Source organism: Sander lucioperca, chromosome 9 (genome assembly GCF_008315115.2).
Source record: "Sander lucioperca isolate FBNREF2018 chromosome 9, SLUC_FBN_1.2, whole genome shotgun sequence".
Classification (NCBI taxonomy): Eukaryota; Metazoa; Chordata; class Actinopteri; order Perciformes; family Percidae; genus Sander; species Sander lucioperca.
The window spans coordinates 39278372-39290871 of NC_050181.1; positions in this window are offsets into that span (position 1 = coordinate 39278372).

Sequence of the window (12500 nt, forward strand, 5' to 3'; positions counted from 1 at the left end):
GCTACAACTACAACACCTTAGGGACCCGTCTACAAACTACAACACCTTAGGGACGTCTCAACTACAACCCTTAGGGACCTTACAAACACATTAGGGACCGTCTCTACAAACTACAACACCTTAGCGACCGTCTACAAACTACAACACCTTAGGGACCGTCTACAAACTACAACACCTTAGGGACCGTCTACAAACTACAACACCTTAGGGACAGTCTACAAACTACAACACCTTAGGGACCGTCTACAAACTACAACACCTTAGGGACCGTCTACAAACTACAACACCTTAGAGACCGTCTAAAAACTACAACACCTTAGGGACCGTCTAAAAACTACAACACCTTAGGGACTGTCTACAAACTACAACACCTTAGGGACCGTCTACTAACTGCCACACCTTAGGGACCGCTACAAACTACAACACCTTAGGGACCGTCTACAAAACTACAACACCTTAGGGACCGTCTAACAACTACACACCTTAGGACCGTCTACAACTACAACACCTGGGACCGTCTACACACTACAACACCTTAGGACCGTCTACACACTACAACACCTTAGACCGTCGACAACTACATACCTACTATTTGAATATTTACAAGAGCTGTGTGCTCTAAACTTCCCTCACGCTTGGTTATAGACCGATCTGCGGGCTTTGAGTGTAGTCTCGTTGGCCTGCGACCAGCCGGACAAACACTAGGTGATGTGTGTGCGATCATGATGCATTAAAATACATGAACGATCCGTCATTTGTCAACTATTCCTAATGTGTTTAACGACGAGAAATATTCTATTTACTGGCGTTGCCATGTCTTTTCATGTTTTTTACAACTAATAGTTTGGTCCAATGGACACCTAGATATTTATCTCTGTCCAATGTTACTTTTTGTCCTATTGAAATAGATGTGCATGCTCTACTTTGTTGGACTTAGCGAAATCCATTCCAACAGTTTTTTTCACTGTTTAGTGTAAGCACGAAGAGCTTAAGCCAATTACTTATGTTTATTATCCATGCAGCTGCGGACAATTTAGTGGCTACTTGCTCGCATATCCCGCCCCTGTACTAATGACGGCATCATCTGCGTACATGATGATCTCCGCGCCCTGCACACAGCCGGAGATCATTGATGTACGACTGAACCAAAGGTCCCAGCATGGCATTTCCTTGCGGGACCCCAGTTGTGCATGGCTTCAGAGAGACATGTAATTTTTTACCCTCACCATTGCACCGCTTTGAAAGATCTGATTGTACTCCATGCAATGTCTCCATGGACCGAATTAGACTTAGAGAGCTTAGACAGTAGACGCCGTGGTTTCACCGTGTCCCGAAGCTTTTCGCAAGTCCAGAAACCCGCACCTGCCGTGCCACTCTGTCCAGTTGGCTCGATACTTTCTATCAGATAGCAGCAGGCTGTATCAGTGGAATGGTTGCGTCTGAATACCGACTGCATGGAGTGGTGCAACACAATTATTACAAGCTAGTGATCGTCGTTTACTGCTCTAACGCTCATGGCTTTCTCAGACTTTAGATACTACAGAAAGATACTACTAGGTCCTGTACGTGCGTATTTCATTTTTGCTTCTGATGTATAAATTGGGGTTTCTAACTGCTGTTTTAAACACTGGGGAGATACTCTCATCAATAATTGATTCACACTATATGTTATAGCTGGTATAAAAGCTCCCCTTGTTTTTTAATGAGAGAGCTATCAAGTTCAGAATCTTTAGCTTTTGAATCGATAAGATTGTACTATTTATCTGTAGCATAACTCATGGGTTTAAAAGAAAACACAGAGCCTCTTGCATCATAAATGGAGGCGGAGGTGCATGACCAGGATGAAGGCGGTCCGAGGCCTGTTGGATACTTTCATATTACCAGAATCAATACAATCGATTCTTAAAATAGTTTGAAACTGTTAGACCTCCTTGTGATTTCCCGTCTCTATTTTCAGCTCTATTTATTCCACTCTTAGTTTGCATCTTTCCAGTTAATTTTGTCTATAGTTTGCCAAAGTTGTTGTAGAAATGCCCTTGTGCTTGTTTATTCTGTTTCCAATAAAAGGTGGCGTTTGCTTGTCTTAGCTGTTGCGTGACTTTGTTTTCGAGTCCTTATAGATCAGACCGATCAGTTTTGTGAGTCCCGTTTTATGAGACTTTTTTATGCTGAATCTCGAGTTCTCATCAATTTCCTAGATCTACGCGTTAACCATCGTAGGATTTGCCTCTAGGCTTTACCTTTTTCCTTTCGAATGGTTAAAACCAAGCGGTTGAAACATATTTACTCTAACTCCTAGGGCTGCCTTACTAGTCTTTATCATTACATTTCAGACATTTACCTGTCTTATTTCATTCTACCTCTCACTATCTTTCCGGGGATATAGAGTACAGATTCAGTTAAGTCTCACCTTATTTAACATTTCGGTAACGCACTTGACAGTTGCTTTCCTGCACTAGTGTAAATTAGATCATTCAGCGACCTGTTTAATTAAATTTCAAACTTTAACCATACGTCAGCTTTGTTAGTAAAAACTACTAGATCAGTAGTGTTTGAGATGTCTTAGTATCCGAGTTGCTTTTTCAATCATTGTGTAAAATTTGAATTTTTGAGTGACTCTTCAGTTTTGTTTCTACCGATTTTATCAATCCAATATATATTAAATCCCCCTGAGAAGAATGTCTTTCGCATCACAGTTTTTAAGAATGGCAGTTAGGTGATGCAAATATATTATTGCTGTCCGAGGCCTATACCATACAAGAACAGCGATTACATTTCCGAGACCGCCTATTGTTTATACCCCACACATCCAAACAGCTCCTACTGATTTCCATGTGTACAACTGAAAACTGTCGTGACATAAATCATCATATGTGTTCGCAGTTTTGAGCATATTTTAATATTGAGTATGCTATGTTTAGCATGTGTTAGCATAGTTTATATTGAGTATGCTATGTGTAGCATGTGTTAGCAGTGTTAGCAGTCGGTTAGCATATGTCACTGCAGTAATATGCAGAGCGTTTGAACCTCTCGACTTGAGTTATTTCTGCACTTTAACTGTTTGAAGACATGCTTTAATAAATAATCTTAATACTTATTTTAATTCCTCCCTTCATACTTCATACACATACTACGAATACTACGACTTTGTTCCGACTCTTAGACATACAGGCGATGTGCAAAAATGAGGACACCCTAGCTAACTGCCTAAAAAGAGGATACATCATCTTTGGAATTAATCTTAATGCCTGAATTAAAAAATGAGGAAAAATCCAACCTTTAAGGACACCAAGTTTTCTTTGTGAATGAATACTTTTATCGTAATACACAAATGTTCTTCCTTAACATACAGGGGCAGAGTCCATACACCCCTATGTTTAAATTCTCATAGCGCAGCAGACTTTTTTAACAAACAAGTTTCCATCCTACCTCAATTGTTCCATGACTTACCTGCTGTATAGATGATATAATGTGTTTTATTGAGACTTTACGTTCTTTCTTTCGGTGAATTCCTAGCTGTCTGACACACATCACTCTTGAAATTAGTTTGTCCCCGCGCAGACACACTGTATTCATTACATACAGTTTACTACACCAGCTCAATCGGATGTGTGACCGCCAATGCCCTGCTCTCTCACGTGTGAGCGAGCGGAGCGCGGCTCTGGGCGGACTGCAGGCATCGATCTCATGACCAGCCTCTCGGCCACGTTCCGCTGTGTGGGCGGCCACGATTCGTCTGGACATCAAGTCCAACTCGCCTCCTGACACAGAAAGAATCTCCAGAGTCCTCCTCCTATGACTCATCTCAGAGTCTCTATTACATCCTCTCAGAGGCTCTATTCAGCACTCAGCGTCCAGTCTCTATGCATCATCTCAAGTCCTCTATGACATCATCTCAGAGTCTCTATTACATCATCTCAGAGTCAGTCTCTATGACATCATCTCGAGTCTCTATTACATCAGCTCAGAGTCTCTATGCCATCATCTCAGGTCTCTATTACATCATCTCAGAGTCAGTCTCTTTACTCATCTCAGAGTCGTCTCTATTACCTCATCTCAGAGTCTCTCTCTGTGTCGCTATTCATCATCTCAGAGTCAGTCTATTACATCATCTCAGACGTCTCTATACATCATCTCAGAGTCAGTGTACTGAAGCTGGCGGCCCATAGGTCTTAGTCTCCCTGGACTTATTTCATAATGTATTTTAAGATGTTTTTGACGACAGCTACAGTGGGATGGCTCGGTGGAATGTAGACAAAGTCTTATTTCAATCTGCAGTTAGCTTTTCTGCAGTTAGCTTTCATTCACTGACTTCATGTGGGCTGCATGTGAATCTGTGTTTAGCTTGTTTTTTAACATGTTTAATTTCGTGATCTGTATCCAGAACTGATGCGCTGTCGGTTATGCCGCCATCATTCTGTGTGCTGGCCCTACGCCACCGGCTGAACAACTTTCTGTTTCATCTTTACCGTCCACACTCCATCAGACTACGGCCTCGTGAGACTATCAGCGAGCCAGCGGCACATCCCAACGTGGCTCCCCATCTCGTAATACCTCCCACACAGCCGGACGCCGCCAGACACATGTTGACCGCCGCCGTGCCGCACGCGCACGCTGCACACAGTGAATACTGTTAGCAGACACAGTTTTACTGCACCATCACTGGAAACACAGGACTACGTTACAGACACAGTTTTACTGCAACACCACCCTGACACACAGGAATACTGTTCACGACACAGTTTTACTGCAACACCCCCTGTAACACAGGAATACTGTTCACTGACACAGTTTTACTGCACACATCACCCTGGAAACACAGGAATCTGTTACAGACACAGTTTTTACTGCAAATCACCCTACAAACACATGAATACTGTACCGACACAGTTTGTTTAACTACTGCAACATCACCCTGGAACACAGGATACTGTTACAGACACCTGTTTTTACTGCAACCCACCCTGGAAACACAGAATAACTGTTACAGCCCCAGTTTTAACTGCAATCACCCTGGAAACACAGGAATACTGTTCCACCAGACACAGTTTTTTGACTGCAACATCACCTGACACACAGGAATACGGTTACAGACCAGTTTTACTGCAAATCACGCTGGAAACCACACGATGTTACGGAACCGTATTCTGCTGTATCAGCAGTATTACTGCAGTATCAGCAGTATTGCAATATCAGACACTAGTTACTGCAGTAATACTGCTGATAGTGCAGTACTACTGCAGTCTACACGTGGCGGGGATGCAGAGGAATGTCCTCAGGCTGGAGAAGATCTTGTCTACAACTCAGTGTCTCTGCTGATCCAACACTCTGGTGGCGCTCAGCGACTGCTTCACGTCGGACCCAACACACACATCACACTTCTATGTTAATATATCTAATGGCCAACACACACCACATCACACTTATGTTTATATCATATCATAATGTCAACCACACAATCAGTGTAGAGAGTCGAGTAGAGAGTGTGTGATTACTGTGATACTGTCATACTGTGATTATTGATGAGTAAAGTGTGTGATTGCTGTAAGACTGTGATAAGCTGTGATACTGTGATTACGGTGAGTACTGTGATTGATGAGTGAAGTGTGTGATTCCTGTGATACTGTGATACTGTATAGTGTGATTATTGATGAGTAACAGTGCGTGCTTTAGGGAGGTGACGTAAAATATGCAAATTAAAATCTTACCTCACGTTGATAGTGACCAATTAGCACGGTTTGTCAGTATTATCCAGTCATAAAAGTGTGTTCACCATGTTCAGGAAAGCCCTGATAGGCCTACACAGCTGACTAGTCTCAGCAAAGTCTAACAGTTTATTATATTACATCAAATATAGTAAAACTACTGCAAACTGGCTGCTGAACACCGGCCGCTGTAGGGGGTCCGGGAAGAACTGGCCCTGCTGCTGAAACACCGCCGGCTGTAGTGCCTGGAAGACCTGACGCTGGCTGCTCTGAAACACCGGCCGGACTGTAGTCCGTGAAGTAACCTGGCTGGCGCTGAAACACCTGGCCAGCTGTAGGGGTCCGGCAGAACTGGACCTGGCTGCTGAAACACCGGCCGGCTGTAGGTCGGGAAGAACCTGGACCGGCTGCTTAACACCGGCCGGCGTGTAGGTGGTCCGTACCGGACAATTTCTTGTACAACTCCACCATGTCACGTATCAAATCACGTCGTGTAACACGGGCCAAACTTCACATGGTCGCAGCAAACTTCTGAAGATAAGAGGCAGTAAAGCAGGACAGTTTAGCAAGCTACCAGAACAGTTTTCCGTACGTTCTGGCTACACGAACAGTTTTTTACCGTTCTGAGGCTACACAGAATCGTTTTACACGTTCTGGGATCTACACCAATAGTTTTACCGTTCTGGCGCTACACAGAATAGTGTTACCGTGACGTCTAGGGCTAATCACAGAATAGTTTTAAAAGACCGTACGTCTGCAGCGTACACGATAGTTTACCGTACGTCTGGGCTACACAGAATAGGTGTTTACCGACGTTCTGGGCTGCACACATCACTTCAAAACACAAGGTCAGAAACACAGTAAAGGAATGATACAGGAAAACGTCCGTACAAAGCTGCTACCTTCTGTCCCTCTCGCCTTCTCCTGCGCGACTCTTCAGGAGGCGGGGATGAAGCTGGGAAGGGTAAACACAGGCTTTCACCACCGTGGTATACTCACCGCCATACGGAGATAACTTTTAATGGAAAAGCTGTAACTGTTACCGTGGTTTCTGCCGTTACACCACCGCTATCGTTACCATCCTAGGTGAGTTGCTGTAATACTGTGATTACTGATGAGTAAAGTGTTGATACTGTGATACTGTGTTAGCTGTGATACTGTGATTTTTATGTGATTACTGTGATAGTGTAATCTGTGATTATTGATGAGTATAAGTGTAATTACTCTCGTGATTATCTCCGGTAGTGTGATTACGGTACTGTTATAAACTGTATCCTGTGATTAGTGAGGGTCACAGTGTGTGATTGCTGTGATATGTGTTACGTGTGCATTACTGTGATATACTGTGTACGGTGCTTACTGTGATACTGTGATTACTGTGATACTGTACTCTGGATTATTGATGAGTAAATGTGTAGTATCGGTGATACTGTTTGTGGTACTGTGCTTACTGTGATACTGTGGTACTGTGAGTACTGTGATACTGTAATCCTGTGAGTATTGATGAGTAAAGTGTGTGATACTGGGATACTGTAATCCTGTTAATACCGTGATTATTGAGGAGTCAAGTGTGTGCTACTGTGATACTGTACTACTGTAATACTGTGATATGATGAGGTAAAGTGTGTGATACTGTGATACTGTGATACTGTGATTATGTATGAGTAAGTAGTGTGATCCTGTGCATACTGTGATACTAGTGAGTTCATTGATGAGTAACGTGTGTGATACTCGTGATACTGTGATACTGTATCCTGGGATATTGATGATGGTCAAGTGTGATTGCTCGCTGACCTTCTGCTGAGAACACCTGCAGCGGCTCCCCGTTACAGAAGCTCCGTTTCCTCTCCTCGCCGTGTATCATCTATCCTCCAGACAGCTGGCAGACACGCCAAACAACTGCATGCTGGGACCAGACACACCACAGACTCACTAGACTGCGACACCACCGACTCATCATACTATATATACATACTCATACTAGGATATTAGTCACTATCTATACACTACTATACTAGGACCTTATCTCACTATAGATACATACTATACTAGGACGTTATATCACTCTAGTAGACATACTATACTAGGACTTCTATATATCTCTATATATATATCTCTATATATTTGACGTAGGCGGGCAGTGAACTCACTTGTTGTTGACACGAAACTCCGATGGAAACAGCCACACAAGGAAATCTGTAGAGGAGTTAAATCTGTTTTTATGGTGGTTAGTTCTAATAACAAAGATGATGTCTTATGATGATGATGTCATGAGGAGGTCATGATGAAGATGTGTAATATATCTACAACTGACGCTAGAACATAGTTGGGGGTCCCGTCGATTAGGGGTCATGATCCAGTAGACTGTCAGTCATGAACACCACTTCACCTGCAGCTACTGACGCTCTATGAACCTAGACACCCCAACACACACACACACACACACACACACACACACACACAACACAAGGTAACACCCCACACACACACAGGTACACCCTACACACGACACACACACAGGTAACACACACTCACACACACACACACGTCACAACACACCACACACACACGTAACACACACACACACACACACACGCAAACACACACAGGTACACACACACCACACACACACACACACACACTAGTCCACACACCACACACACAGACACACACACACCACACACACACACACACACACACACACACACAGCACCACACAGACACACCACACACTACACACACACCAGACACACAGAGCACACACACACACACAACACACACACACACACACCACACACACACACACACATGACACAACACACACACACACACACACACTACAGACACACATACGAGACACCAACACATACACACACACACACACACTACACAACACACCACACACACACACACACACACACACAGACACCCCAACACACACACACACCACACACACACCACATCACACACACACACACACACACACACACACACACCACACACACACCACACATCACACACAGACGATACCACACATACACACAGCACACACACACCCAGCACACACATACACACACACACACCACTCACCCACACACCACACACACACCACACCACACACACACACACACACACACACACACACAACACCCACACACACACACACACCACACACACAGTAACACACATACAGTAACACACATACAGGTACACACACACACACACACCCACACAGACACACACAGTACACACACACACACACACACACACACACACACACATAGACACACACACACACAGAGCAACACAGACACACACAGGTACACACACACACACACACACCACAGACACCACACACACACACCACACACACACACACACACACACAGACACACACTCACTCACACACACACACACACACACAGGTAACACACACACACACACACACAACACACACACAGTAACACACACCACACCACACACACACACACACAGTACACACACACACCACACCACACCCACACACACAGTAACACACACACACAACACACACCATACACACACACACACACCACAACACACACACACACACACACACACAGGTAACCACACACACACAGACACACACACACACGACACACACACACCACACACACACACAGATAAACACAGACACACACACACAGACACACCACGTAACACCACACACACACCCACACACAGGTAACACACACACACACACCACACACACCCACACACACAGGTACACACACACACACACCACACAGACACACACACACACACCACACACACACACCCCCACACAGAAACACAGACCACACACACACACACACACACCACACACACCACAGGTAACACCACACACCACAGACCACCCACACCACACACACACACACACACACACACACACACACACCCACACACACACGCACCACACACACACAGAGAGAAACACAGACCACCCACACAGACACCATTTAAAATGGGAAAGGAAAGATTCTTGTGTTAATTATTGTATCAAACGTGTGTATAGAAATACACTCACACGGACTCTTGGGGGGCGTGGCCTCTGACCTTTGAGTGGGAACTTCTCCTTCACTGATTGGATGATGAGTGTCTCCACCTTCTGGTCCGTCTGTGTCACCAGATCCACCGCGCAGCTCTTCGTCATCACCTTCCTGTCGTGCTGCAGAGCCTCACGCACCCCTGACCAAAATACACCAATCAGAACACACTGACCAAAATACACCAATCAGACACACACTGACCAAAATACCCCAATCAGAACACACCTGACCAAATACAGCAATCAGAACTCACCTGACCAAACACACCATCAGAACACACCTGACCAAAATACACCAATCAAACACACCTCCCAAAATACACCAATCAGAACACACCTGACCAAAACACACCAATCAGAAACTCACCTGACCAAAATCACCAATCAAAGACAGACAGAGAGACAAACAGACAGACAGACAGACAAAGAGACAGGCAGACAGAAAGTTAGACAGACAGACAGACAGACAGACAGAGAGAGAGAGACAGACAGGCAGACAGACAGAGAGAGACAGACAGACAGACAGGCAGTCCCCCCACCTCTCCAGCTCTGCGTGCGAGGGCCACAGCGTGGTCCATGGCGTTCTGCCAGTCGTCGGCCATGTTGGAACAGCTGTAGTTCCTTAAAAGGAAGAAACATCTCCTTTAGGTCACATCATGTACTTCATGTATTTCATGTATTTCATGTATTTCATGTATTTCATGTATTTTGTGTATTTCATGTATTTCATGTATTTCGTGTATTTCGTGTATTTTGTGTATTTCATGTATTTTGTGTATTTCATGTATTTCATGTATTTTGTGTATTTCATGTATTTTGTGTATTTCATGTATTTCGTGTATTTCGTGTATTTCATGTATTTTGTGTCTTCTGTATTTTGTGTATTTCGTATTTTGTGTATTTCGTGTATTTTGTGTATTTCGTGTATTTTGTGTATTTTGGTATTTCGTGTATTTTGTGTATTTCGTATGTATTTCGTGTATTGTTGTGTATTCAGTATTTCGTGTATTTTGTGTATTTCATGTATTTTGTGTATTTCATGTATTTTGTGTATTTCATGTATTTTGTGTTAGTTGTGTATTCAGTATGTTCGTGTATTTCATGTATTTTGTGTATTTCATGTATTTTGTGTATTTCATGTATTTCATGTATTTCATGTATTTTGTGTATTTCATGTATTTCATGTATTTTGTGTATTTCATGTATTTCATGTATTTTGTGTATTTCATGTATTTCGTGTATTTTGTGTATTTCGTGTATTTTGTGTATTTCATGTATTTCGTGTATTTCGTGTATTTTGTGTATTTCGTGTATTTTGTGTATTTCATGTATTTTATGTATTTCATGTATTTTATGTATTTTGTGTATTTCATGTATTTTATGTATTTCGTGTATTTCATGTATTTTGTGTATTTTGTGTATGTCATGTATTTTGTGTATTTCATGTATTTTGTGTATTTTATGTATTTTGTGTATTTTGTGTATTTCATGTATTTTATATATTTTATGTATTTCATGTATTTTATGTATTTTGTGTATTTCATGTATTTTGTGTATTTTGTGTCTCTAGGATAAAATAACAGTCAAGATATAATTTTTTACTCTGAAGGAATTATTTGATAAATCTATAAATGTAAATAGTCTGAAAGAAAACCAAATATTTTTTAACTAATTTAACAATATCATGAAAGTATATTTTGAACCTTTAAAAGGACTCTGAACATTTATAATCTCCCCTTTCTGTTCATTTCTCTATGTTTGTATTTCATGTTGTCATTTAATTCTCGTAACTTAACTTAAATAATAAAAAACAGCCCATCACAGTTTCCTAGGATGGAGAGGATAATCCCGCCTCCTCTGCCTCTGATTGGCCGTCCTCGGTACCTTCGGCGTTTTGGATTGGTTAGAGTAGCGCGGACATGCCTTCGCCATCCTAAACTCTCTTTTCCTGTATTAATACCTTCTGAATAAATACAAATAAAGATACATGTATTGCGCCGTATTAACCGACAGGACGTGATGACGTGTCAGAGAGCCGTAGCTGTGCGCGCGCTCCCGCTGTGTGTCCGTGTGTGTGTGTTTACGTTAAACAGCCGATTTGTGAACGGAGTCTGGTGTGACGGAGTCAGACACAGCAGTTGAAGCCCGCGGAGTTTCTCTCAGAGGTCTAATGTGAAGAAGAGCCGTTTTTACCGGAACCGACGCGGTAACAACACAATAAAACAACATTACCGTCTTCAAATTAACGTAAATCTTACCGGGTAATCCTCCGCTGCTGCTATGGATCAGCGGCTCCGCGCACTTCCTGGTTCCTCCTCCTCCCTCTCAGGCATGCGCAGAGTGCTGCTGCCTCCTGCTGGAGGACTACAAACACTGCAGCTTCCTGCTGGAGGACTACAAACACTGCAGACACTGATATATAGATACACACAGATATATAGATATACACAGATATATAAATATACACACAGATATATAGATATACACACAGATATATAGATATACACACAGATATATAGATATACACAGATATATAGACACAGATATATAAATATACACACAGATATATAGATATACACAGATATATAAATATACACACAGATATATAGATATACACAGATATATAAATATACACACAGATATATAGATATACACAGATATATAAATATACACACAGATATATAGATATACACAGATATATAAATATA